Genomic DNA, 27,500 nt, shown 5'->3' with positions numbered 1-27,500 from the left:
TCCCCCCATCTCTCTCAATCCTCCCGTCTCTCTCAATCCCCCCGTCTCTCTCAATCCCCCCGTCTCTCTCAATCCCCCCATCTCTCTCAATCCTCCCGTCTCTCTCAAACCTCCCGTCTCTCTCAATCCTCCCGTCTCTCTCAAACCTCCCGTCTCTCTCAATCCCCCCGTCTCTCTCAAACCTCCCGTCTCTCTCAAACCTCCCGTCTCTCTCAAATCACCCGTCTCTCTCAATCCCCCCATCTCTCTCAATCCTCCCGTCTCTCTCAATCCCCCCATCTCTCTCAATCCCCCCGTCTCTCTCAATTCTCCCGTCTCTCTCAATCCCCCCATCTCTCTCAATCCTCCCGTCTCTCTCAAACTTCCCGTCTCTCTCAAACCTCCCGTCTCTCACAATTCTCCCGTCTCTCACAATTCTCCCGTCTCTCTCAATCCCCCCGTCTCTCTCAATCCCCCCGTCTCTCTCAAACATCCCGTCTCTCTCAATCCTCCCGTCTCTCTCAATCCCCCCATCTCTCTCAATCCTCCCATCTCTCTCAATCCCCCCGTCTCTCTCAATCCCCCCATCTCTCTCAAACATCCCGTCTCTCTCAAACCTCCCGTCTCTCTCAAACCTCCCGTCTCTCTCAATCCTCCCGTCTCTCTCAATCCTCCCGTCTCTCTCAATCCCCCCATCTCTCTCAATCCTCCCGTCTCTCTCAATCCCCCCGTCTCTCTCAATCCTCCCGTCTCTCTCAAACCTCCCGTCTCTCTCAATCCTCCCGTCTCTCTCAAACCTCCCGTCTCTCTCAATCCTCCCGTCTCTCTCAAATCACCCGTCTCTCTCAATTCCCCCGTCTCTCTCAATCCTCCCGTCTCTCTCAATCCCCCCATCTCTCTCAATCCCCCCGTCTCTCTCAATCCTCCCGTCTCTCTCAATCCTCCCATCTCTCTCAATCCCCCCATCTCTCTCAAACCTCCCGTCTCTCTCAATTCTCCCGTCTCTCTCAAACCTCCCGTCTCTCTCAAACCTCCCGTCTCTCTCAACCCTCCCGTCTCTCTCAATCCTCCCGTCTCTCTCAATCCTCCCGTCTCTCTCAAACCTCCCGTCTCTCTCAATCCCCCCGTCTCTCTCAATCCTCCCGTCTCTCTCAATCCCCCCATCTCTCTCAATCCCCCCGTCTCTCTCAATCCCCCCATCTCTCTCAAACCTCCCGTCTCTCTCAATTCTCCCGTCTCTCTCAATCCTCCCGTCTCTCTCATCCCCCCATCTCTCTCAATCCCCCCGTCTCTCTCAATCCTCCCGTCTCTCTCAATCCCCCCATCTCTCTCAAACCTCCCGTCTCTCTCAATCCCCCCGTCTCTCTCAATCCTCCCGTCTCTCTCAATCCCCCCATCTCTCTCAATCCTCCCGTCTCTCTCAAACCTCCCGTCTCTCTCAAACCTCCCGTCTCTCTCAAACCTCCCGTCTCTCTCAATTCTCCCGTCTCTCTCAATCCCCCCTTTTCTCTCTCTCTCTTGCTGGAATGAGAGGACAGACATGTTTTCTCATTCATATACTTTTATCTGTTTCTTTTTCCTTTGTTTCTCAGGGTGCAATGAATGCCCCACCCTTCTCCTAACGTCTTTTCAAGACCAGTCTCTCCCTCCGACCCGTCTCTCTTTCTTCTGACCCGTCTCGCTCTGTCCTGGCCCGTCTCTCGCTCTGTCCTGGCCCGTCTCTCGCTCTGTCCTGGCCCGTCTCTCGCTCTGTCCTGGCCCGTCTCTCGCTCTCTCCTGGCCCGTCTCTCGCTCTGTCCTGGCCCGTTTCTCGCTCTCTCCTGGCCCGTCTCTCGCTCTGTCCTGGCCCGTCTCTCGCTCTGTCCTGGCCCGTCTCTCGCTCTCTCCTGGCCCGTCTCTCGCTCTCTCCTGGCCCGTCTCTCGCTCTGTCCTGGCCCGTTTCTCGCTCTCTCCTGGCCCGTCTCTCGCTCTGTCCTGGCCCGTCTCTCGCTCTGTCCTGGCCCGTCTCTCGCTCTCTCCTGGCCCGTCTCTCGCTCTGTCCTGGCCCGTTTCTCGCTCTCTCCTGGCCCGTCTCTCGCTCTCTCCTGGCCCGTCTCTCGCTCTGTCCTGGCCCGTCTCTCGCTCTCTCCTGGCCCGTCTCTCGCTCTCTCCTGGCCCGTCTCTCGCTCTCTCCTGGCCCGTCTCTCGCTCTGTCCTGGCCCGTCTCTCGCTCTGTCCTGGCCCGTCTCTCGCTCTCTCCTGGCCCGTCTCTCGCTCTGTTCTGGCCCGTCTCTCGCTCTCTCCTGGCCCGTCTCTCGCTCTGTCCTGGCCCGTCTCTCGCTCTCTCCTGGCCCGTCTCTCGCTCTCTCCTGGCCCGTCTCTCGCTCTGTCCTGGCCCGTCTCTCGCTCTCTCCTGGCCCGTCTCTCGCTCTCTCCTGGCCCGTCTCTCGCTCTCTCCTGGCCCATCTCTCGCTCTCTCCTGGCCCGTCTCTCGCTCTCTCCTGGCCCGTCTCTCGCTCTCTCCTGGCCCGTCTCTCGCTCTCTCCTGGCCCGTCTCTCGCTCTCTCCTGGCCCGTCTCTCGCTCTGTCCTGGCCCGTCTCTCGCTCTCTCCTGGCCCGTCTCTCGCTCTCTCCTGGCCCGTCTCTCGCTCTCTCCTGGCCCGTCTCTCGCTCTGTCCTGGCCCGTCTCTCGCTCTGTCCTGGCCCGTCTCTCGCTCTGTCCTGGCCCGTCTCTCTCTCTGTCCTGGCCCGTCTTTCTCTCTCTGTCCTGACCCATCTCTCTCCCCTGACCCATCTCTCTCCTAACCTACGTTTCTTTCTCTGTCCCTCCTCTCTCTCTCTTCCCCACTGTCTGTGTCCATGCAGGATCTGTGGAAGCCAGAGACATGCCAGGCTACCGGGTTTAAAACTCCACTTTATATTCTATCAACATCCCAGTGAATGGGGCTCTGCACACGTGGATACCAAAACGCAGATTATTTAGCTTCTCCTGGTCCGTAGCTTTATAGGTTTCTGGAGGGTGGCCCAATACATAAGGAGGAAGGATGCCTGAATAGTGGGGGGGCTCTGAGGTTTTGGTTGGGTGGGGGATATGGAGGGGGAGTATAGAGTTTGATTTGGTGTAAGGTACAGGGGTAGGTCCTATATTAACATTTCATATCGAATCTTTTTAGGATCACTTGAACCAGTTAAGAAAATACATCTGATCCTTAAGATGTCAAGCTAAAGGGGGGGAGGGGGGGGGGGGTTCTTTGGAGGTGTGTGTGTGTGTGTCTCCCATCCAAACGTTCCTGCCAGTACACCTATTCGGAAGCTCCACCCTCCCTCCATGCAGGACGTTGTGTGCCTGCGCACATTAGTGTGTGTCTGTATGTGTGTGTGTGCAAGACTGTGTAAGACTGAACAGAGTCAACGATTTCTCACCGCCGCCGGCATGACGTCTCTCTAAGCAGGATTTACTCGAGTGTAGATAGAGCTCTGTTTTCAACTCAGCTGGGGTTGTCCCACTAGGACCCGTGTTAGGTTTAAAACATCTCTCTCCAGGTAAAACAGATGAACAAGCTCAAACACAGAAGACATATGTAACCATAAAACCAATAATTCTATGATACCAGGTAAGAATATAGAAACATAACCAAACTGTATTCATTTATTTTTGATACTGTGATATTCAGGTGTCTCTGACTCTAAGCTCAACTCTAGGAGATAGCAGCAGCTTTTTAGCAGTGGTGGTCAATGTTTTAGTGTAGCTGTGTGTGTGTGTGTGTGTGTGTGTGTGTGTGTGTGTGTGTGTGTGTGTGTGTGTGTGTGTGTGTGTGTGTGTGTGTGTGTGTGTGTGTGTGTGTGTGTGTGTGTATCTGTGGGCAACAAGATCTCACGGTCTGACTTCAGTATTAAACGTTTGACTAGGGGGGATAAAGGTCAAGTTTTGCCGGTTAAGTTTAGACATTCATTCCGATAGGTTAAGTTAAGGGTTAAGGTTTGAGATAGGGTTAAAACCCCCCAAAATCTAAAAGAGTGCCTAACACTAGGATTGAACCTGCGATCCTTGGAGGATGCCTTAGCGAGCCGAGTCTTCTTGATGTTAATAGCGCTCACCGTTGCCCCTAGTGGCCGGTATTGAAGGCATCTCCCGATGTCCTGGGGACCTGAAAGAATGTCGAATATCTCATTGGATATGATGTAACCTGGCTGGTGTGTGTGTGTGTGTGTGTGTGTGTGTGTGTTAGCTGAGGAAGAGAGGGCGGGGAAGGGGGAAAGGTGAGAGTGGGATGAGAAGAGAAAGGAGAGGAAGAGAGGGATGACGAAGGACGGAAAGGCAGAAGGATTTAGAAGGGAAAGGGAAAGAAAGAGTGTGAGAGAGAGGGAGAGGAGAGGGAAGGAGGGAGAGAGAGAGAGAGGGAAGGAGGGAGAGAGAGAGAGAGAGAGAGAGAGAGAGAGAGGGAAGGAGGGAGAGAGAGAGAGAGGGAAGGAGGGAGAGAGAGAGAGAGAGAGAGAGAGAGAGAGAGAGGGAAGGAGGGAGAGAGAGAGAGAGAGAGAGAGAGAGAGAGAGAGAGAGGGAAGGAGGGAGGGAGAGAGAGAGGGGAGAGGGAGGGAGGGAGAGAGAGAGAGAGGGAAGGACGGAGAGATAGAGGGGAGAGAGATCAATTACAAACTGTAGAATCAGCTATTAAAAACTACCAGAACCCACTGGATTCTTCAATTACATTGAATGAACTACAGGACATAATATAAACCCTCCAACCCAAAAAGGCCTGTGGTGTTGATGGTATCCTCAATGAATTGATCAAATATACAGACAACAAATTCCAATTGGCTATACTTAAACTCTTTAACAACTTCTCATCCCCTTAGCTCTAGCATCTTCCCCAATATTTGGAACCAAAGACTGATCACCCCAATCTACAAAAGTGGAGACAGATTTGACCCCAATAACTACCGTGGGATATGTGTCAACAGCAACCTTGGGATAATCCTCTGCATTATCATTAACAGCAGACTGGTACATTTCTTTAGTGGAAACATTTTACTGAGCAAATGTCAAATTGGCTTTTTACCAAATTACCCTACGACAGACAACGTATTTGACTCAATTTGGCATGAGGGTCTGCTATACAAATTGATGGAAAGTGGTGTTGGGGGGAAAACACACAACATTATAAAATCCATGTACACAAACAACAAGTGTGCAGTTAAAATAGGCAAAAAACACACATTTCTTTCCAGGGATGCAGCTTAAGCCACACCCTCTTCAACATATATATCAACAAATTAGTGAGGGCACTAGAAAAGTCTGCAGCACCCTTCCTCACCCTACTAGAATAGACTGCAGCATCCGGCCTCACCCTACTAGAATCTGAAGTCAAATGTCTCCTGTTTGCTGATGATCTGGTGCTTCTGTCCACAACCAAGGAGGGCCTACAGCAGCACCTAGATCTTCTGCACAGATTCTGTCAGACCTGGGCCCTGACAGTAAATCTCAGTAAGACAAAAATACTGGTGTTCCAAAAAAGGTCCAGTTGCCAGGACCACAAATACAAATTCCATCTAGACACCGTTGCCCTAGAGCACACAAAAAACGATACATACCTTGGCCTAAACATCAGTGCCACAGGTAAGCTTTGAACAATCTGAGAGACAAGGCAAGATGGGCCTACTATGCCATCAAAAGGAACATAAAATTCAACATACCAATTAGGATCTGGCTAAAAATACTTGAATCAGTTATAAACCCATTGCCCTTTATGGTTGTGAGGTCTGGGGTCCGCTCACCAACCAAGAATTCACAAAATGGGACAAACACCAAATTGAGACTTTGCATGCAGAATTCTGCAATAATATCCCCCGTGTACAACGTAAAACACCAAATAATGCATGCAGATCAGAATTAGGCCAAAACCCGCTCATTATCAAAATCCAGAAAAGAGCCGTTAAATTCTACAACCACCTAAAAGGAAGCGATTCCCAAACCTTCCATAACAAAGCCATCACCTACAGAGAGATGAACCTGGAGAAGAGTCCCCTAAGCAAGCTGGTCCTTAACTATTTGCTCTGTTCACAAACAAAAACATACCTCACAGAGCCCCAGGACAGCAACACAATTAGACCCAAACAAATCATGAGAAAACAAAAAGATAATTACTTGACACATTGGAAAGAATAAACAATAAAACAGAGCAAACTATAATGCTATTTGTCCCTTAACAGAGAGTACACAGTGGCAGAATACCTGACCACTGTGACTGACCCAAACTTAAGGAAAGCTTTGACTATGTACAGACTCAGTGAGCATAACCTTGCTATTTAGAAAGGCCGCCTTAGGCAGACATGGCTCTCAAGAGAAGACAGGCTATGTGCACACTGCCCACAAAATGAGGTGGAAACTGAGCTGCACTTCCTAACCTTCTGCCAAATGTATGACCATATTAGAGACACATATTTCCCTCAGAATACACAGATCCACAAAGAATTTGAAAACAAACCCAATTTTGATAAACTCCCATATCTACTGGGTGAAATACCACAGTGTTCCATCACAGCAGCAAGATTTGTGACCTGTTGCCACAAGAAAAGGGCAAACAGCAAAGAACAAACACCATTGTAAATACAACCCATATTTATGTTTATTTATTTTCATTTTTGTACTTTAACTATTTGCACATCACTACAACACTGTATATAGACATAATATGACATTTGTCTTTATTCTTTTGGAACTTCTGTGAGTGTAATGTTTACTGTTAATTTCTATTGTTTATTTCACTTTTGTTTATCATCTACTTCACTTGCTTTGGTAATGTTAACATATGTTTCCCATGCCAATAAAGCCCTTAAATTGAAATTGAATTGAATTGAGAGGGAGAGAGGGCCAGGCTCGACAGTGATATAAACACACAGTAAAGCAGAGCTTCTCTGCCGTCATGATTTAATACTGCTGAGTGCTTACTGCTTCTCTACTCTCTGCACCTCCCCTCCCCTCCTTTACAACCAATGTGGCCACCAGTCTACTCTCCACACCTCCCCTCCTCTCCCCTCCCCTCCTTTACAACCAATATGACCACCAGTCTACGCTCCACACCTCCCTTCCTCTCCTCTCCCCTCCCCTCCTTTACAACCAATGTGGCCACCAGTCTACTCTCCACACCTCCCCTCCTCTCCCCTCCCCTCCTTTACAACCAATATGACCACCAGTCTACGCTCCACACCTCCCTTCCTCTCCTCTCCCCTCCCCTCCTTTACAACCAATATGGCCACCAGTCTACTCTCCACACCTCTCCTTCTCTCCTATCCCCTCCCCTCCTTTACAACCAATATGGCCACCAGTCTACTCTCCACACCTCTCCTCCTCTCCCCTCACCTCCCCTCCTTTACAACCAATATGGCCACCAGTCTACTCTCCACACCTCCCCTACTCTCCCCTCCCCTCCCCTCCTTTACAACCAATATGGCCACCAGTCTACTCTCCGCACCTCCCCTCCTTTACAACCAATATGGCCACCAGTCTACTCTCCGCACCTCCCCTCCTGTCCCCTCCCCTCCTTTACAACCAATATGGTCACCAGTCTACTCTCCGCACCTCCCCTCCCCTCCTTTCCCCTCCCCTCCCCTCCTTTACAACCAATATGGCCACCAGTCTACTCTCCACACCTCCCCTCCTCTCCTCTCACCTCCCCTCCTTTACAACCAATATGGCCACCAGTCTACTCTCCACACCTCCCCTCCTCTCCCCTCACCTCCCCTCCTTTACAACCAATATGGCCACCAGTCTACTCTCCGCACCTCCCCTCCTCTCCCCTCCCCTCCCCTCCTTTACAACCAATATGGCCACCAGTCTACTCTCCACACCTCCTCTCCTCTCACCTCCCCTCCTTTACAACCAATATGGCCACCAGTCTACTCTCCACACCTCCCCTCCTCTCCCCTCCCCTCCCCTCCTTTACAACCAATATGGCCACCAGTCTACTCTCCACACCTCCTCTCCTCTCCCCTCCCCTCCTTTACAACCAATATGGCCACCAGTCTACTCTCCACACCTCCCCTCCTCTCCTCTCCCCTCCCCTCCTTTACAACCAATATGGCCACCAGTCTACTCTCCACACCTCCCCTCCTCTCTCCTCCCCTCCCCTCCTTTACAACCAATATGGCCACCAGTCTACTCTCCGCACCTCCCCTCCTCTCCCCTCACCTCCCCTCCTTTACAACCAATATGGCCACCAGTCTACTCTCCACACCTCCCCTCCTCTCCCCTCTCCTCCTTTACAACCAATATGGCCACCAGTCTACTCTCCGCACCTCCCCTCCTCTCCCCTCCCCTCCCCTCCTTTACAACCAATATGGCCACCAGTCTACTCTCCGCACCTCCCCTCCTCTCCCCTCACCTCCCCTCCTTTACAACCAATATGGCCACCAGTCTACTCTCCACACCTCCCCTCCTCTCCCCTCCCCTCCTTTACAACCAATATGGCCACCAGTCTACTCTCCACACCTCCCCTCCTCTCCCCTCACCTCCCCTCCTTTACAACCAATATGGCCACCAGTCTACTCTCCACACCTCCCCTCTTCTCCCCTCCCCTCCTTTACAACCAATATGGCCACCAGTCTACTCTCCGCACCTCCCCTCCTCTCCCCTCCCCTCCCCTCTTTTACAACCAATATGGCCACCAGTCTACTCTCCGCACCTCCCCTCCTCTCCCCTCCCCTCCCCTCTTTTACAACCAATATGGCCACCAGTCTACTCTCCGCACCTCCCCTCCTCTCCCCTCCCCTGCCCTCCTTTACAACCAATATGGCCACCAGTCTACTCTCCACACCTCCCCTACTCTCCTCTCACCTCCCCTCCTTTACAACCAATATGGCCACCAGTCTACTCTCCACACCTCCCCTCCTCTCCTCTCACCTCCCCTCCTTTACAACCAATATGGCCACCAGTCTACTCTCCGCACCTCCCCTCCTCTCCCCTCCCCTCCTTTACAACCAATATGGCCACCAGTCTACTCTCCGCACCTCCCCTCCTCTCCCCTCCCCTCCTTTACAACCAATATGGCCACCAGTCTACTCTCCGCACCTCCCCTCCTCTCCCCTCCCCTCCTTTACAACCAATATGGCCACCAGTCTACTCTCCGCACCTCCCCTCCTCTCCCCTCCCCTCCTTTACAACCAATATGGCCACCAGTCCACTCTCCACACCTCCCCTCCTCTCCCCTCACCTCCCCTCCTTTACAACCAATATGGCCACCAGTCTACTCTCCGCACCTCCTCTCCCCTCCCCTCCCCTCCTTTACAACCAATATGGCCACCAGTCTACTCTCCACAACTCCTCTCCTCTCCCCTCCCCTCCTTTACAACCAATATGGCCACCAGTCTACTCTCCACACCTCCCCTCCTCTCCTCTCACCTCCCCTCCTTTACAACCAATATGGCCACCAGTCTACTCTCCGCACCTCCCCTCCTCTCCCCTCACCTCCCCTCCTTTACAACCAATATGGCCACCAGTCTACTCTCCACACCTTCCCTCCTCTCCTCTCACCTCCCCTCCTTTACAACCAATATGGCCACCAGTCTACTCTCCACACCTCCTCTCCTCTCCCCTCCCCTCCTTTACAACCAATATGGCCACCAGTCTACTCTCCACACCTCCTCTCCTCTCTCCTCCCCTCCTTTACAACCAATATGGCCACCAGTCTACTCTCCACACCTCCCCTCCTCTCCCCTCCCCTCATTTACAACCAATATGGCCACCAGTCTACTCTCCACACCTCCTCTCCTCTCCCCTCCCCTCCTTTACAACCAATATGGCCACCAGTCTACTCTCCACACCTCCTCTCCTCTCCCCTCCCCTCCTTTACAACCAATATGGCCACCAGTCTACTCTCCACACCTCCTCTCCTCTCCCCTCCCCTCCTTTACAACCAATATGGCCACCAGTCTACTCTCCACACCTCCTCTCCTATCCCCTCCCCTCCTTTACAACCAATATGGCCACCAGTCTACTCTCCGCACCTCCCCTCCTCTCCCCTCACCTCCCCTCCTTTACAACCAATATGGCCGCCAGTCTACTCTCCACACCTCCCCTCCTCTCCCCTCTCCTCCTTTACAACCAATATGGCCACCAGTCTACTCTCCGCACCTCCCCTCCTCTCCCCTCCCCTCCCCTCCTTTACAACCAATATGGCCACCAGTCTACTCTCCGCACCTCCCCTCCTCTCCCCTCACCTCCCCTCCTTTACAACCAATATGGCCACCAGTCTACTCTCCACACCTCCCCTCCTCTCCCCTCCCCTCCTTTACAACCAATATGGCCACCAGTCTACTCTCCACACCTCCCCTCCTCTCCCCTCACCTCCCCTCCTTTACAACCAATATGGCCACCAGTCTACTCTCCACACCTCCCCTCCTCTCCCCTCCCCTCCTTTACAACCAATATGGCCACCAGTCTACTCTCCGCACCTCCCCTCCTCTCCCCTCCCCTCCCCTCTTTTACAACCAATATGGCCACCAGTCTACTCTCCGCACCTCCCCTCCTCTCCCCTCCCCTCCCCTCTTTTACAACCAATATGGCCACCAGTCTACTCTCCGCACCTCCCCTCCTCTCCCCTCCCCTGCCCTCCTTTACAACCAATATGGCCACCAGTCTACTCTCCACACCTCCCCTACTCTCCTCTCACCTCCCCTCCTTTACAACCAATATGGCCACCAGTCTACTCTCCACACCTCCCCTCCTCTCCTCTCACCTCCCCTCCTTTACAACCAATATGGCCACCAGTCTACTCTCCGCACCTCCCCTCCTCTCCCCTCCCCTCCTTTACAACCAATATGGCCACCAGTCTACTCTCCGCACCTCCCCTCCTCTCCCCTCCCCTCCTTTACAACCAATATGGCCACCAGTCTACTCTCCACACCTCCCCTCCTCTCCCCTCCCCTCCTTTACAACCAATATGGCCACCAGTCTACTCTCCGCACCTCCCCTCCTCTCCCCTCCCCTCCTTTACAACCAATATGGCCACCAGTCTACTCTCCACACCTCCCCTCCTCTCCCCTCACCTCCCCTCCTTTACAACCAATATGGCCACCAGTCTACTCTCCGCACCTCCTCTCCCCTCCCCTCCCCTCCTTTACAACCAATATGGCCACCAGTCTACTCTCCACAACTCCTCTCCTCTCCCCTCCCCTCCTTTACAACCAATATGGCCACCAGTCTACTCTCCACACCTCCCCTCCTCTCCTCTCACCTCCCCTCCTTTACAACCAATATGGCCACCAGTCTACTCTCCGCACCTCCCCTCCTCTCCCCTCACCTCCCCTCCTTTACAACCAATATGGCCACCAGTCTACTCTCCACACCTCCCCTCCTCTCCTCTCACCTCCCCTCCTTTACAACCAATATGGCCACCAGTCTACTCTCCACACCTCCTCTCCTCTCCCCTCCCCTCCTTTACAACCAATATGGCCACCAGTCTACTCTCCACACCTCCTCTCCTCTCTCCTCCCCTCCTTTACAACCAATATGGCCACCAGTCTACTCTCCACACCTCCCCTCCTCTCCCCTCCCCTCATTTACAACCAATATGGCCACCAGTCTACTCTCCACACCTCCTCTCCTCTCCCCTCCCCTCCTTTACAACCAATATGGCCACCAGTCTACTCTCCACACCTCCTCTCCTCTCCCCTCCCCTCCTTTACAACCAATATGGCCACCAGTCTACTCTCCACACCTCCTCTCCTATCCCCTCCCCTCCTTTACAACCAATATGGCCACCAGTCTACTCTCCGCACCTCCCCTCCTCTCCCCTCACCTCCCCTCCTTTACAACCAATATGGCCGCCAGTCTACTCTCCACACCTCCCCTCCTCTCCCCTCTCCTCCTTTACAACCAATATGGCCACCAGTCTACTCTCCGCACCTCCCCTCCTCTCCCCTCACCTCCCCTCCTTTACAACCAATATGGCCACCAGTCTACTCTCCACACCTCCTCTCCTATCCCCTCCCCTCCTTTACAACCAATATGGCCACCAGTCTACTCTCCACACCTCCCCTCCCCTCCTCTCCCCTCCCCTCCTTTACAACCAATATGGCCACCAGTCTACTCTCCGCACCTCCCCTCCTCTCCCCTCACCTCCCCTCCTTTACAACCAATATGGCCACCAGTCTACTCTCCACACCTCCCCTCCTCTCCCCTCCCCTCCTTTACAACCAATATGGCCACCAGTCTACTCTCCACACCTCCCCCCTCACCTCCCCTCCTTTACAACCAATATGGCCACCAGTCTACTCTCCGCACCTCCCCTCCTCTCCCCTCCTTTACAACCAATATGGCCACCAGTCTACTCTCCTAACATTGCTTTGAAACAGAATGTCCACTCTACTCATTCTAATTCTATGACCCGAGCCACAGCTGCTAACTTTCACACACAGGAGAGGGAACCCTGTGTAACACAGGTTAGAAACACCACAGAACACTCCTCGAGAGCATCTTGGAGTGCGGTCAGCTCATCCTAAAGCTGACAGGGAAGTGTGTCCATAAATAAGAGCAGTAAAGGCTGACAGGGACTTGGATTAGATAGGGACGGTGAGTAAATAACCCTGGGAAGTGCTGACAGAGTCACTCATACCACCGCTATATTACCACTATATTTACTACTGTTACACAGTGTTCTCAGTAAACTAGCACTGATAAAGCCATCCGCACTGACAGAGTTAGCGCTCTAGCTAGCGCTTCAGCTAGCACACTGTGCTCATACTGAGAAGAGGGAGTGACGACTGTGGGCACTGCTACAGCTCTTCAGTATGACAGCTTATCTTTGTGTGGTGCCTTGACATGATGCGAAACACAGTAGAGGACGCAAGCCAAGCCAATAGCCCTTTCCTTGAACTGGTTTTCACCGCAGTAGGACATTTAAATTCAAGACAATTTATGGTCTCAAGTCCAGTACATGTCCTAGGTTAGAGCTGGGCTGGGTAATGGCCATTTCATATGCTCTGGGTGTGAGAGTTGGAATCCAAACCCAGGCTCGGTGATGGGAGTGATGTGTACGACAGAGAGAATTCCAACCGCCTGCCTGCCCGGGTCATGCGCTAATGTTTACGTTGAGCTTAAAGGGTCAGAGTTGGACTTTAGAGCCCAAGCTAATGACTTCTATACCATTTGACTTATTTATATTTTCATAAGGGAAAGATTCCAGGCCCTCTGCATGACATGGTCTGGTGATCTCTGGCTTGACGTTGTCCTAACCACAGATCTAGAATCAACTTACCCTTCCCCATATCTGACTTTAACCATTATTGGAAAGAATGCCTAACAGACCTTGGATCAGTGTCTATGGGCAAATTCATCCGTGTCTGGTGCTTTGGTTGGCATCAGTGTGGCTCAAACAAGAGAAAACAGAATGCCCACTGAGTGACACTATTATGGATCTGGTTTTCCACAGAGTGACACTATTATGGATCTGGTTTTCCACAGAGTGACACTATTATGGATCTGGTTTTCCACTGAATCTGGTTTTCCACAGAGTGACACTATTATGGATCTGGTTTTCCACAGAGTGACACTATTATGGATCTGGTTTTCCACTGAATCTGGTTTTCCACAGAGTGACACTATTATGGATCTGGTTTTCCACAGAGTGACACTATTATGGATCTGGTTTTCCACAGAGTGACACTATTATGGATCTGGTTTTCCACTGAATCTGGTTGTCCACAGAGTGACACTATTATGGATCTGGTTTTCCACAGAGTGACACTATTATGGATCTGGGTTTCCACTGAATCTGGTTTTCCACAGAGTGACACTATTATGGATCTGGTTTTCCACAGAGTGACACTATTATGGATCTGGTTTTCCACAGAGTGACACTATTATGGATCTGGTTTTCCACTGAGTGACACTATTATGGATCTGGTTTTCCACTGAATCTGTTTTTCCACAGAGTGACACTATTATGGATCTGGTTTTCCACAGAGTGACACTATTATGGATCTGGTTTTCCACTGAATCTGGTTTTCCACAGAGTGACACTATTATGGATCTGGTTTTCCACTGAGTGACACTATTATGGATCTGGTTTTCCACTGAGTGACTCTATTATGGATCTGGTTTTCCACTGAGTGACACTATTATGGATCTGGTTTTCCACTGAGTGACACTATTATGGATCTGGTTTTCCACAGAGTGACACTATTATGGATCTGGTTTTCCACTGAGTGACACTATTATGGATCTGGTTTTCCACTGAGTGACACTATTATGGATCTGGTTTTCCACAGAGTGACACTATTATGGATCTGGTTTTCCACAGAGTGACACTATTATGGATCTGGTTTTCCACTGAGTGACACTATTATGGATCTGGTTTTCCACTGAGTGACACTATTATGGATCTGGTTTTCCACTGAGTGACACTATTATGGATCTGGTTTTCCACTGAGTGACACTATTATGGATCTGGTTTTCCACTGAGTGACACTATTATGGATCTGGTTTTCCACTGAGTGACACTATTATGGATCTGGTTTTCCACTGAGTGACACTATTATGGATCTGGTTTTCCACTGAATCTGGTTTTCCACTGAGTGACACTATTATGGATCTGGTTTTCCACTGAGTGACACTATTATGGATCTGGTTTTCCACTGAATCTGGTTTTCCACAGAGTGACACTATTATGGATCTGGTTTTCCACTGAGTGACACTATTATGGATCTGGTTTTCCACAGAGTGACACTATTATGGATCTGGTTTTCCACAGAGTGACACTATTATGGATCTGGTTTTCCACTGAGTGACACTATTATGGATCTGATTTTCCACTGAGTGACACTATTATGGATCTGGTTTTCCACTGAGCGACACTATTATGGATCTGGTTTTCCACTGAGTGACACTATTATGGATCTGGTTTTCCACTGAGTGACACTATAATGGATCTGGTTTTCCACTGAGTGACACTATTATGGATCTGGTTTTCCACTGAGTGACACTATTATGGATCTGGTTTTCCACTGAGTGACACTATTATGGATCTGGTTTTCCACTGAATCTGGTTTTCCACTGAATCTGGTTTTCCACTGAGTGACTCTATTATGGATCTGGTTTTCCACTGAGTGACACTATTATGGATCTGGTTTTCCACTGAGTGACACTATTATGGATCTGGTTTTCCACTGAGTGACACTATTATGGATCTGGTTTTCCACTGAGTGACACTATTATGGATCTGGTTTTCCACTGAATCTGGTTTTCCACTGAATCTGGTTTTCCACAGAGTGACTCTATTATGGATCTGGTTTTCCACTGAATCTGGTTTTCCACAGAGTGACACTATTATGGATCTGGTTTTCCACTGAATCTGGTTTTCCACTGAGTGACTCTATTATGGATCTGGTTTTCCACTGAGAGACACTATTACGGATCTGGTTTTCCACTGAATCTGGTTTTCCACTGAATCTGGTTTTCCACTGAGTGACACTATTATGGATCTGGTTTTCCACTGAGTGACTCTATTATGGATCTGGTTTTCCACTGAGTGACACTATTATGGATCTGGTTTTCCACTGAGTGACTCTATTATGGATCTGGTTTTCCACTGAGTGACACTATTATGGATCTGATTTTCCAATGAGTCACACTATTATGGATCTGGTTTTCCACAGAGTGACACTATTATGGATCTGGTTTTCCACTGAATCTGGTTTTCCACTGAGTGACACTATTATGGATCTGGTTTTCCACTGAGTGACACTATTATGGATCTGGTTTTCCACAGAGTGACACTATTATGGATCTGGTTTTCCACTGAGTGACACTATTATGGATCTGGTTTTCCACAGAGTGACACGATTATGGATCTGGTTTTCCACTGAATCTGGTTTTCCACAGAGTGACACTATTATGGATCTGGTTTTCCACTGAGTGACACTATTATGGATCTGGTTTTCCACTGAGTGACACTATTATGGATCTGGTTTTCCACTGAATCTGGTTTTCCACAGAGTGACACTATTATGGATCTGGTTTTCCACTGAATCTGGTTTTCCACAGAGTGACACTATTATGGATCTGGTTTTCCACTGAGTGACTCTATTATGGATCTGGTTTTCCACTGAGTGACACTATTATGGATCTGGTTTTCCACTGAATCTGGTTTTCCACTGAATCTGGTTTTCCACAGAGTGACTCTATTATGGATCTGGTTTTCCACTGAGTGACACTATTATGGATCTGGTTTTCCACTGAATCTGGTTTTCCACTGAATCTGGTTTTCCACAGAGTGACACTATTATGGATCTGGTTTTCCACAGAGTGACACTATTATGGATCTGGTTTTCCACAGAGTGACACTATTATGGATCTGGTTTTCCACTGAATCTGGTTTTCCACAGAGTGACACTATTATGGATCTGGTTTTCCACTGAATCTGGTTTTCCACAGAGTGACACTATTATGGATCTGGTTTTCCACAGAGTGACACTATTATGGATATGGTTTTCCACTGAGTGCCTCCTAGACTTCCTCCTAAATAGAAAACATTCCACTCAATTATCACAATTAATAGCTTCCTTCTGTCTTCTCCTCTCTCCTCCTTTCCTCTCCTTCTCTCCCTCTTTCCTTTCAGGTTTTCAGAGTGGAGCGAGGCGTTTAGCATAGTTTAGCTGACCACAGTAAATTAGGATCAGCCTCCGTAAAACACGTGTGTGTTGTTAGATTGGTAGTGTCACAGGGGTAATTACAGTGTGTGTCTCTCCACCTGGGCTCTGACACATGTTCTACACTCAGACAGACACACCCCAACACCTGGAAGGAAATAACACACCGCTCTATGTCTGTCTGTGAGTAAGAGAGAGAAGACAGTAAGATGATTACTATACTGTAGCTACTGCACAGTGTTGGCTATTGGTATTGTTCTGTCTTCCTCTCCTCTCCTCTCCTGTCCTGTCCTCTCCTCTCCTGTCCTCTCCTCTCCTGTCCTCTCCTCTCCTGTCTTCTCCTCTCCTCTCCTCTCCTGTCTTCTCCTCTCCTGTCCTCTCCTGTCTTCTCCTCTCCTGTCCTGTCCTCTCCTCTCCTGTCTTCTCCTCTCCTCTCCTGTCTTCTCCTCTCCTGTCTTCTCCTCTCCTGTCTCCTCCTCTCCTGTCTTCTCCTCTCCTGTCCTCTCCTCTCATGTGCTGTCCTCTCCTCTCCTCTCCTGTCTTCTCCTCTCCTGTCCTCTCCTCTCCTGTCTTCTCCTCTCCTGTCCTCTCCTGTCCTCTCCTCTCCTCTCCTGTCTTCTCCTCTCCTGTCCTCTCCTCTCCTCTCCTGTCTTCTCCTCTCCTGTCCTCTCCTGTCCTCTCCTATCCTGTCTTCTCCTCTCCTGTCCTGTCCTCTCCTCTCCTGTCCTCTCCTGTCCTGTCCTGTCTTCTCCTGTCCTGTCCTCTCCTGTCCTCTCCTCTCCTGTCCTCTCCTCTCCCGTTCTGTCCTGTCTTCTCCTGTCCTGTCCTGTTCTCTCCTCTCCTGTCCTCTCCTGTCCTGTCTTCTCCTGTCCTGTCCTCTCCTCTCCTGTCCTCTCCTGTCCTCTCCTGTCCTCTTCTCTCCTCTCCTGTCTTCTCCTCTCCTGTCCTCTCCTCTCCTGTCTTCTCCTCTCCTCTCCTCCCCTCTCCTGTCCTGTCCTCTCGTCTCCTGTCCTCTCCTGTCCTGTCCTGTCTTCTCCTCTCCTGTCCTCTCCTCTCCTGTCTTCTCCTGTCCTGTCCTCTCCTCTCCTGTCCTCTCCTCTCCTGTCCTGTCTTCTCCTCTCCTGTCCTCTCCTGTCTTCTCCTGTCCTGTCCTCTCCTGTCCTGTCTTCTCCTGTCCTGTCTTCTCCTCTCCTGTCCTCTCCTCTCCTGTCTTCTCCTGTCCTGTCCCCTCCTCTTCTGTCCTGTCTTCTCCTGCCCTGTCCTATCCTGTCCTCTCCTCTCCTGTTCTCTCCTGTTCTGTCCTGTCTTCTCCTGTCCTGTCCTCTCCTCTCCTGTCCTGTCTTCTCCTGTCCTGCCCTCTCTTCTCCTGTCCTCTCCTCTTCAGTCTCTGTGGTGTGTCTCAGGACTAATGTGTAATTTCCTATGGCTTCCCAGGATATGGCTTCCCTTGAAGTTTACACTCTTATATCCTTTCTTTATTCCTCTCATATCACCACTCACTCCGAAACAGACGAGAGGAAGGTAGAAAGGGAGGAAGAGAAAAAAGAAAACAAATAGAAAGAGAGACAGAAGGAGAAAGAAAGATAGAGACGGACAGAGAGCGGGGTAGGGTGGAGAGAGAGAGAGAGAGTGTGAGAGACAGAGAGCGGGGTGGGGTAGAGAGAGAGAGAGAGTGTGAGAGACAGAGAGCGGGGTAGGGTAGAGAGAGAGAGAGAGAGTGTGAGAGACAGAGAGCGGGGTAGGGTAGAGAGAGAGAGAGAGTGTGAGAGACAGAGAGCGGGGTAAGGTAGAGAGAGAGAGCCTACTGTAAAAAAAGCAGTAATAACAGTTGTTAAATTCTGCTCTTTCATTGACTATTTCACACTGAAGGAATCTCCTGTAGAAAACATCAAAGGGGAGAGAGAGAGAGGCTGCAGACTACAGACTACATAACGAACAGGTGATAGCTCCAACACACATTCACATACAAAAACACATTTACACACACTAAGATTTTTCCGTGGAAAACTTGATCCCCGGTGGCCTAAAACAAACTGATGTTTCCACTCGCATTGGCTCTGCTTTTCAGATCACAGAACACACTGTGGTCAGAAACACACACACACACACACACACACACACACACACACACACACACACACACACACACACACACACACACACACACACACACACACACACACACACACACACACACACACACACACACACACACACACACACACACACACACACCAGAAGTAGCAGTAACAAGCACTTTCTCTCTCGGTCTCTCTTTGTCAGTCTGTCTGTCTGTCTGTCTGTCTGTCTGTCTGTCTCTCGCTCTCTGTGTCTCTCTCTCTGTCTCTCTGTGTCTCTCTGTCTCTCTGTCTCTCTGTCTCTCTGTCTCTCTGTGTCTCTCTGTGTCTCTCTGTGTCTCTCTGTCTGTCTCTTTCTCTCTGTCTCTCTCTCTCTGTGTCTCTCACTCTTTGTCTCTCACTCTCTGTCTCTCACTCTCTGTCTCGCTCTCTGTGTCTCTCTCTCTCTGTGTCTCTGTGTGTCTCTCGCTCTCTGTGTCTCTCTCCCTGTGTCTCTCTGTCTGTCTGTGTCTCTGTGTCTCTCTGTGTGTGTATCTCGCTCTCTGTCTCTCTCTCTCTGTCTCACTGTCTGTCTCTCTCTCTCTGTGTCTCTCTGTCTCTCTTTCTCTGTGTCTCTCTCTCTGTCTCTCTGTGTCTCTCTGTGTCTCTCTGTCTGGCTATCTCTCTCTCTCTCTGTGTCTCTCGCTCTCTGTCTCTCTCTCTCTGTGTCTCTCTGTCTCTCTCTCTCTCTCTGTCTCTGTCTCTGTGTCTCTCTCTCTCTCTCTGTGTCTCTGTGTCTCTCTCTCTCTCTCTCTCTCTCTCTGTCTCAGTGTCTCCTGTCTGTCTCTCTTTTTCACACACAAACATATCAAACATATAAGTGGTATGCAGTTAACATGTCCAGGTCAGACCTTAAAGAGGCATCATTATAGCTGCTGTTTTCTTAGAATATGAGAAGATTACACATTGGTATGATGGGCCAATTACGTCCTTCACTAAAACATACCTCAATACTAACACACACATAATGATGATGGCTTAAATACTTTCCTCCAATAGGACCCTTTCAGCTGTAAGCCCAGCACACACGCACACACCACACACACTAAGTGCGTCAAATTGGATCCTTGTGTACGACGTTATGGGTTCTTTCACAAAGGGCTGTCTGTGTGTGTTTCAGGCCCACAGGCCAAGCCTCGGCTCTGGGTGCAATCAGCCCCTGACCTGGGTCAAGGATGGATCAGCACCGGAACACAAAGAGAGAGACAAAGAGACATGGAGGGACGGAGGGAGAGAGTTAGGGGGAGAGTGGAGAGGCGAGTTCCATAGGAACATCACCTTCACTCCTCCGTTTCTCTACCTCTCCCAAAGGTCCTCCACCTCTCCACCTTTAAAACCAATGTTCACCTCTGACCCAACCCAATTCAGTGCTGTCATTATGTAATTAACACCAATCAGAACATTTGTGCGTGTGTGTGTGTGTGTGTGTGTGTGTGTGTGTGTGTGTGTGTGTGTGTGTGTGTGTGTGTGTGTGTGTGTGTGTGTGTGTGTGTGTGTGTGTGTGTGTGTGTGTGTGTGTGTGTGTGTGTGTGTGTGTGTGTGTGTGTGTGTGTGTGTGTGTGTGTGTGTGTGTGAGAAATAGGACATTTACAACCATAAAGGTATCCCTTTTGGAAACAGAGAACAGCAATCAGCCAATCATCCTTCAGTAGTTTGTAACATGAAAAGAGAAATTGCCCCTACTAACCTGGAGGGGCAACCCCAATTTACTCTATTTACACACTCAGACCTGTAGGACAGAGGGAAGAGGAGGAGACATGGAAGGAGAAAGAAAGAAATTGATGAAGGGAGAGAGAGAAGAGGTGGAGAAAGGGGGTGAATACAGAAAGCGAGAGATGAGGGGGTAGCAGGGGAAGTGAAGGAGAAGAGATATGGAGAAAGGGGGTGAAGAGAAAGGGTGCAGTGGAGGAGAAAGGCAGAAGTGAGGGAGAATGACGGGTGAGGAGAGAGGAATAGGTGAAGGAGGCTCAGGGAGAGGTGGAGGTGGAGAAAGTTCTTAAGAGAGTGTTTATAGAGGTAAAGGGCAGCCCATTTGTTAACAATTTCCCCTCTGAAAGTTCTGATAGACCCACATCCACAACCCGAAAGAGAGAGAGACAGAGAAAGAGAGAGTGAGTGAAAGAGAGCGAGAGAGAGAGAAAGAGAAGGTGAGAGAGGGTAGGGGAGAGGGTGAGAGAAAGAGAGAGGGAAAGAGAGCGAGAGAGAGAAAGAGGTTGAGAGGAAGATGGTGAGAGAGAGAGAGAGGGTGAGAGAGAGAGAGCGAGAGAGAGGGTGAGAGAGAGAGGGTGAGAGAGATAGAGGGTGAGAGAAAGAGAGAGAGGGTGAAAGAAAGAGGGTGAGAGAAAGAGAGAGGGTGAGAGAGAGAGAGAGAGGGTGAAAGAAAGAGGGTGAGAGAAAGAGAGAGGGTGAGAGAGAGAGAGAGAGGGTGAAAGAAAGAGGGTGAGAGAAAGAGAGAGAGTGAGAGAGAGAGAGAGAGAGAGAGGGTGAAAGAAAGAGGGTGAGAGAAAGAGAGAGGGTGAGAGAGAGAGAGAGAGGGTGAAAGAAAGAGGGTGAGAGAAAGAGAGAGGGTGAGAGAGAGAGCATCCTTCTCCTCGATTTGAACTATAAACACAGCTCCACTTTTCACAATTATCACCATCATCATTATCATTACATAGAAAAATAACTTGAGGTAGAGGTTAGTGAAGACCTCCACTTTCCATTACCGGCTCTATCTCTAGTTAACATCTAGTTAACACACACACACACACACACACACACACACGCGCGCGCACGCACGCACGCACGCACACACGCACGCCCGCACGCACCCACACCCATGACCAGGACCAGCCAATTTGACCACAGTACAGTTTGACCACATCTCCTCTCCTCTGGTTCCTGTAGACAGTACAGTTTGACCACATCTCCTCTGGTTCCTGTAGACAGTACAGTTTGACCACAGCTCCTCTCCTCTGGTTCCTGTAGACAGTACAGTTTGACCACAGCTCCTCTCCTCTGGTTCCTGTAGACAGTACAGCTTGACCACAGCTCCTCTCCTCTGGTTCCTGTAGACAGTACAGGTTGACCACATCTCCTCTGGTTCCTGTAGACAGTACAGTTTGACCACAGCTCCTCTCCTCTGGTTCCTGTAGACAGTACAGTTTGACCACATCTCCTCTGGTTCCTGTAGACAGTACAGGTTGACCACATCTCCTCTGGTTCCTGTAGACAGTACAGTTTGACCACAGCTCCTCTGGTTCCTGTAGACAGTACAGTTTGACCACAGCTCCTCTCCTCTGGTTCCTGTAGACAGTACAGTTTGACCACATCTCCTCTCCTCTGGTTCCTGTAGACAGTACAGTTTGACCACATCTCCTCTGGTTCCTGTAGACAGTACAGTTTGACCACAGCTCCTCTCCTCTGGTTCTTGTAGACAGTACAGGTTGACCACATCTCCTCTGGTTCCTGTAGACAGTACAGTTTGACCACAGCTCCTCTCCTCTGGTTCCTGTAGACAGTACAGTTTGACCACATCTCCTCTCCTCTGGTTCCTGTAGACAGTACAGTTTGACCACATCTCCTCTGGTTCCTGTAGACAGTACAGTTTGACCACATCTCCTCTCCTCTGGTTCCTGTAGACAGTACAGTTTGACCACAGCTCCTCTCCTCTGGTTCCTGTAGACAGTACAGTTTGACCACAGCTCCTCTGGTTCCTGTAGACAGTACAGTTTGACCACATCTCCTCTGGTTCCTGTAGACAGTACAGTTTGACCACAGCTCCTCTGGTTCCTGTAGACAGTACAGTTTGACCACAGCTCCTCTCCTCTGGTTCTTGTAGACAGTAGTTTGACCACAGCTCCTCTCCTCTGGTTCCTGTAGACAGTACAGTTTGACCACACCTCCTCTCCTCTGGTTCCTGTAGACAGTACAGTTTGACCACATCTCTTCTCCTCTGGTTCCTGTAGACAGTACAGTTTGACCACATCTCCTCTGGTTCCTGTAGACAGTACAGTTTGACCTCATCTCCTCTGGTTCCTGTAGACAGTACAGTTTGACCACATCTCCTCTGGTTCCTGTAGACAGTACAGTTTGACCACAGCTCCTCTCCTCTGGTTCCTGTAGACAGTACAGTTTGACCTCATCTCCTCTGGTTCCTGTAGACAGTACAGTTTGACCACAGCTACTCTCCTCTGGTTCCTGTAGACAGTACAGTTTGACCACAGCTCCTCTCGTCTGGTTCCTGTAGACAGTACAGTTTGACCACATCTCCTCTGGTTCTTGTAGACAGTACAGTTTGACCACAGCTACTCTCCTCTGGTTCCTGTAGACAGTACAGTTTGACCACAGCTCCTCTCGTCTGGTTCCTGTAGACAGTACAGTTTGACCACATCTCCTCTGGTTTCTGTAGACAGTACAGTTTGACCACAGCTCTTCTCCTCTGGTTCCTGTAGACAGTACAGTTTGACCACATCTCCTCTCCTCTGGTTCCTGTAGACAGTACAGTTTGACCACATCTCCTCTGGTTTCTGTAGACAGTACAGTTTGACCACATCTCATCTCCTCTGGTTCATGTAGACAGTACAGTTTGACCACAGCTCCTCTCCTCTGGTTCCTGTAGACAGTACAGTTTGACCACATCTCCTCTGGTTCCTGTAGACAGTACAGTTTGACCACAGCTCCTCTGGTTCGTGTAGACAGTACAGTTTGACCACAGCTCTTCTCCTCTGGTTCCTGTAGACAATACAGTTTGACCACATCTCATCTCCTCTGGTTCCTGTAGACAGTACAGTTTGACCACAGCTCCTCTCCTCTGGTTCCTGTAGACAGTACAGTTTGACCACATCTCCTCTGGTTCCTGTAGACAGTACAGTTTGAACACAGCTCTTCTCCTCTGGTTCCTGTAGACAGTAGAGTTTTACCACAGCTCCTCTGGTTCCTGTAGACAGTACAGTTTGACCACAGCTCCTCTGGTTCCTGTAGACAGTACAGTTTGACCACAGCTCCTCTGGTTCCTGTAGACAGTACAGTTTGACCACAGCTCCTCTCCTCTGGTTCCTGTAGACAGTACAGTTTGACCACAGCTCCTCTGGTTCCTGTAGACAGTACAGTTTGACCACATCTCCTCTGGTTCCTGTAGACAGTACAGTTTGACCACAGCTCCTCTGGTTCCTGTAGACAGTACAGTTTGACCACAGCTCCTCTCCTCTGGTTCTTGTAGACAGTACAGTTTGACCACAGCTCCTCTGGTTCCTGTAGACAGTACAGTTTGACCACAGCTCCTCTCCTCTGGTTCCTGTAGACAGTAGAGTTTTACCACAGCTCCTCTGGTTCCTGTAGACAGTACAGTTTGACCACAGCTCCTCTGGTTCCTGTAGACAGTACAGTTTGACCACAGCTCCTCTCCTCTGGTTCTTGTAGACAGTACAGTTTGACCACATCTCCTCTCCTCTGGTTCCTGTAGACAGTGCAGTTTGACTACAGCTCCTCTCCTCTGGTTCCTGTAGACAGTACGGTTTGACCACATCTCCTCTCCTCTGGTTCCTGTAGACAGTACAGTTTGACCACATCTCCTCTGGTTCCTGTAGACAGTACAGTTTGACCACATCTCCTCTGGTTCCTGTAGACAGTACAGTTTGACCACATCTCCTCTGGTTCCTGTAGACAGTACAGTTTGACCACAGCTCCTCTCCTCTGGTTCTTGTAGACATTAGTTTGACCACATTTCCTCTGGTTCCTGTAGACAGTACAGTTTGACCACAGCTCTTCTCCTCTGGTTCCTGTAGACAGTACAGTTTGACCACAGCTCCTCTGGTTCCTGTAGACAGTACAGTTTGACCACAGCTCTTCTCCTCTGGTTCCTGTAGACAGTACAGTTTGACCACATCTCCTCTGGTTCCTGTAGACAGTACAGTTTGACCACAGCTCTTCTCGTCTGGTTCCTGTAGACAGTACAGTTTGACCACATCTCCTCTGGTTCCTGTAGACAGTACAGTTTGACCACATCTCCTCTGGTTCTTGTAGACAGTACAGTTTGACCACAGCTCCTCTGGTTCCTGTAGACAGTACAGTTTGACCACAGTTCCTCTCGTCTGGTTCCTGTAGACAGTACAGTTTGACTACAGCTCCTCTCCTCTGGTTCCTGTAGACAGTACAGTTTGACCACATCTCCTCTCCTCTGGTTCCTGTAGACAGTACAGTTTGACCACATCTCCTCTCCTCTGGTTCCTGTAGACAGTACAGTTTGACCACATCTCCTCTCCTCTGGTTCCTGTAGACAGTACAGTTTGACCACATCTCCTCTCCTCTGGTTCCTGTAGACAGTACAGTTTGACCACAGCTCCTCTGGTTCCTGTAGACAGTACAGTTTGACCACAGCTCCTCTCCTCTGGTTCCTGTAGACAGTACAGTTTGACCACATCTCCTCTGGTTCCTGTAGACAGTACAGTTTGACTACAGCTCCTCTGGTTCTTGTAGACAGTACAGTTTGACCACATCTCCTCTCCTCTGGTTCCTGTAGACAGTACAGTTTGACCACAGCTCCTCTGGTTCCTGTAGACAGTACAGTTTGACCACAGCTCCTCTCCTCTGGTTCCTGTAGACACTACAGTTTGACCACATCTCCTCTCTGCCCTGTACACAGCACAGCTAGAAAATATTTACTAACGAAAAGCAACGCTTTGCAATGTGCTGCCAGAATGTCTCTGAAATTTGTAAACACAACAGAACAAGTCAAGCTCTGATCATAGAAAATAGATTGGCTGAAGATCAAGGGAGATCCTCGAAGGAGAGAGAGGGAGGAAGAAAGACAGAGAAAGAGTGAGGGGGAGGGAGAAATAGAGAGAGAGAGCTGTGGAGAGAGAGAGAAAGGAGGAGAAAGAGAGAGAGAAAGGAGGAGAGAGAGAGAGACAGAGAGACAGAGAGACAGAGACAGAGAGAGAGAGAGAGAGAGAGAGAGAGAGAGAGAGAGAGAGAGAGAGAGAGAGAGAGAGAGAGAGAGAGAGAGAGAGAGAGAGAGAGAAAAGTACAGACAACCAGCTTGATTATCAATATCAGATATCTGACTGGGGGACATGGGACACAACGTCTCCATCTGATTTCTTAATGTGTGTTAGCTGTCCAAAGCATGCCTGAGGGTCCTCGAGGGGTGTTAGCAGCCTCCTCTAATCAGGACCACATAACTGAATCACAGGAAGTCCTCCAGCACTGGGCAGGAAGCAGGAACAACCAACCACCATATAATCTGTCTCGGAACGTCCCCAAGATGAGACCCAATCAGAGACTGTAACAAGGGGAGAAGAAGGATGTGGGTACAGGTTTTAGAGGGGTCCATCTACCCCCCCCCCCCCCCCCCCCCCCCCCCCCACACACACACACACACACAAACACACCAGTGTTCTGCTAACCATCAGGACTTAAAAAACACATTTCTGTTGATGGCTTACAGGTGGCCGATGCAAGGTGAAACACAAACACACATACACACACACACTTAGACACAGACCTTTACAAATCTAACAAAAAAAACCCATCAAACACAGACACACACCTCAAAGGCACCAGGCACACACACCAACTATAAAAATACCCAATACTCAAATACTCAAATACACATGGACAGGCTGACAGACTGTTAACACGCACGCACACACACACGCACAAACACACTTTTAGCATCCAGGTCTTATCCAGGTCTTACATATATTTTGAGAACTCACAATGCCCTTCAGCTACTGTAGCTCTCCAGACTACTCACACAGCTACCCTGCAAACAACAGGCTGAGAAAAGACTGTCTATGACCTGGGGTTACTGTATAATATGACCTGGGGTGACTGTACAATATAACCTGGGGTGACTGTATAATATGACCTGGGGTGACTGTATGATATGACCTGGGGTGACTGTATAATATGACCTGGGGTGACTGTATACTATGACCTGGGGTGACTGTATAATATGACCTGGGGTGACTGTATAATATGACCTGGGGTGACTATAATTTGACCTGGTGTTATTGTATAATAAGACCTGGGGTGACTGTATAATACGACCTGGGGTGACTGTATAATATGACCTGGGGTGACTGTACAATATAACCTGGGGTGACTGTATAATATGACCTGGGGTGACTGTATAATATGACCTGGGGTGACTGTATAATATGACCTGGGGTGACTGTATAATATGACCTGGGGTGACTGTATAATATGACCTGGGGTGACTGTATAATATGACCTGGGGTTACTGTATAATATGACCTGGGGTTATTGTATAATATGACCTGGGGTGACTGTATAATATGACCTGGGGTGACTGTATACTATGACCTGGGGTGACTGTATAATATGACCTGGGGTGACTGTATAATATGACCTGGGGTGACTATAATATGACCTGGGGTGACTGTATAATTTGACCTGGGGTGACTGTATAATTTGACCTGGGGTGACTGTATAATATGACCTGGGGTGACTGTATGATATGACCTGGGGTGACTGTATAATATGACCTGGGGTGACTGTATACTATGACCTGGGGTGACTGTATAATATGACCTGGGGTGACTGTATAATATGACCTGGGGTGACTATAATTTGACCTGGTGTTATTGTATAATAAGACCTGGGGTGACTGTATAATACGACCTGGGGTGACTGTATAATATGACCTGGGGTGACTGTATAATATGACCTGGGGTGACTGTATAATTTGACCTGGGGTGACTGTAGAAGACAATAACAAAACCAAGTTATGGAAATATGAAAGTCTGGCCAATCACTTTAAGTATGATAGATGGTGCAGAT

General features: G+C 49.6%; 1 protein-coding gene across 7 annotated transcripts in view; it reads right to left on the bottom strand.

The window, feature by feature from the left end:
* LOC129861223 (ERC protein 2-like) overlaps positions 1-27,500 on the bottom strand; it is a 480,843-nt gene that overhangs the window by 93,054 nt on the left and 360,289 nt on the right. The window contains exon 17 of one of the 7 annotated variants that reach the window (XR_008760519.1): positions 4,057-4,106. The exons of 5 other annotated variants lie outside the window; for them this stretch is intronic. The gene's annotated coding sequence lies outside the window, so the exon portion shown is untranslated. Of the gene's footprint in view, positions 1-3,227; positions 4,107-27,500 lie in introns of those variants that run through there. One more of the 7 variants, XM_055932440.1, reaches the window with a different exon arrangement.

This window comes from Salvelinus fontinalis, chromosome 8, assembly GCF_029448725.1.
Source record: "Salvelinus fontinalis isolate EN_2023a chromosome 8, ASM2944872v1, whole genome shotgun sequence".
NCBI classification, from domain to species: Eukaryota; Metazoa; Chordata; class Actinopteri; order Salmoniformes; family Salmonidae; genus Salvelinus; species Salvelinus fontinalis.
Note: the sequence above shows the minus strand (reverse complement) of the source record. Positions and strands in the feature narration are given on the sequence as shown.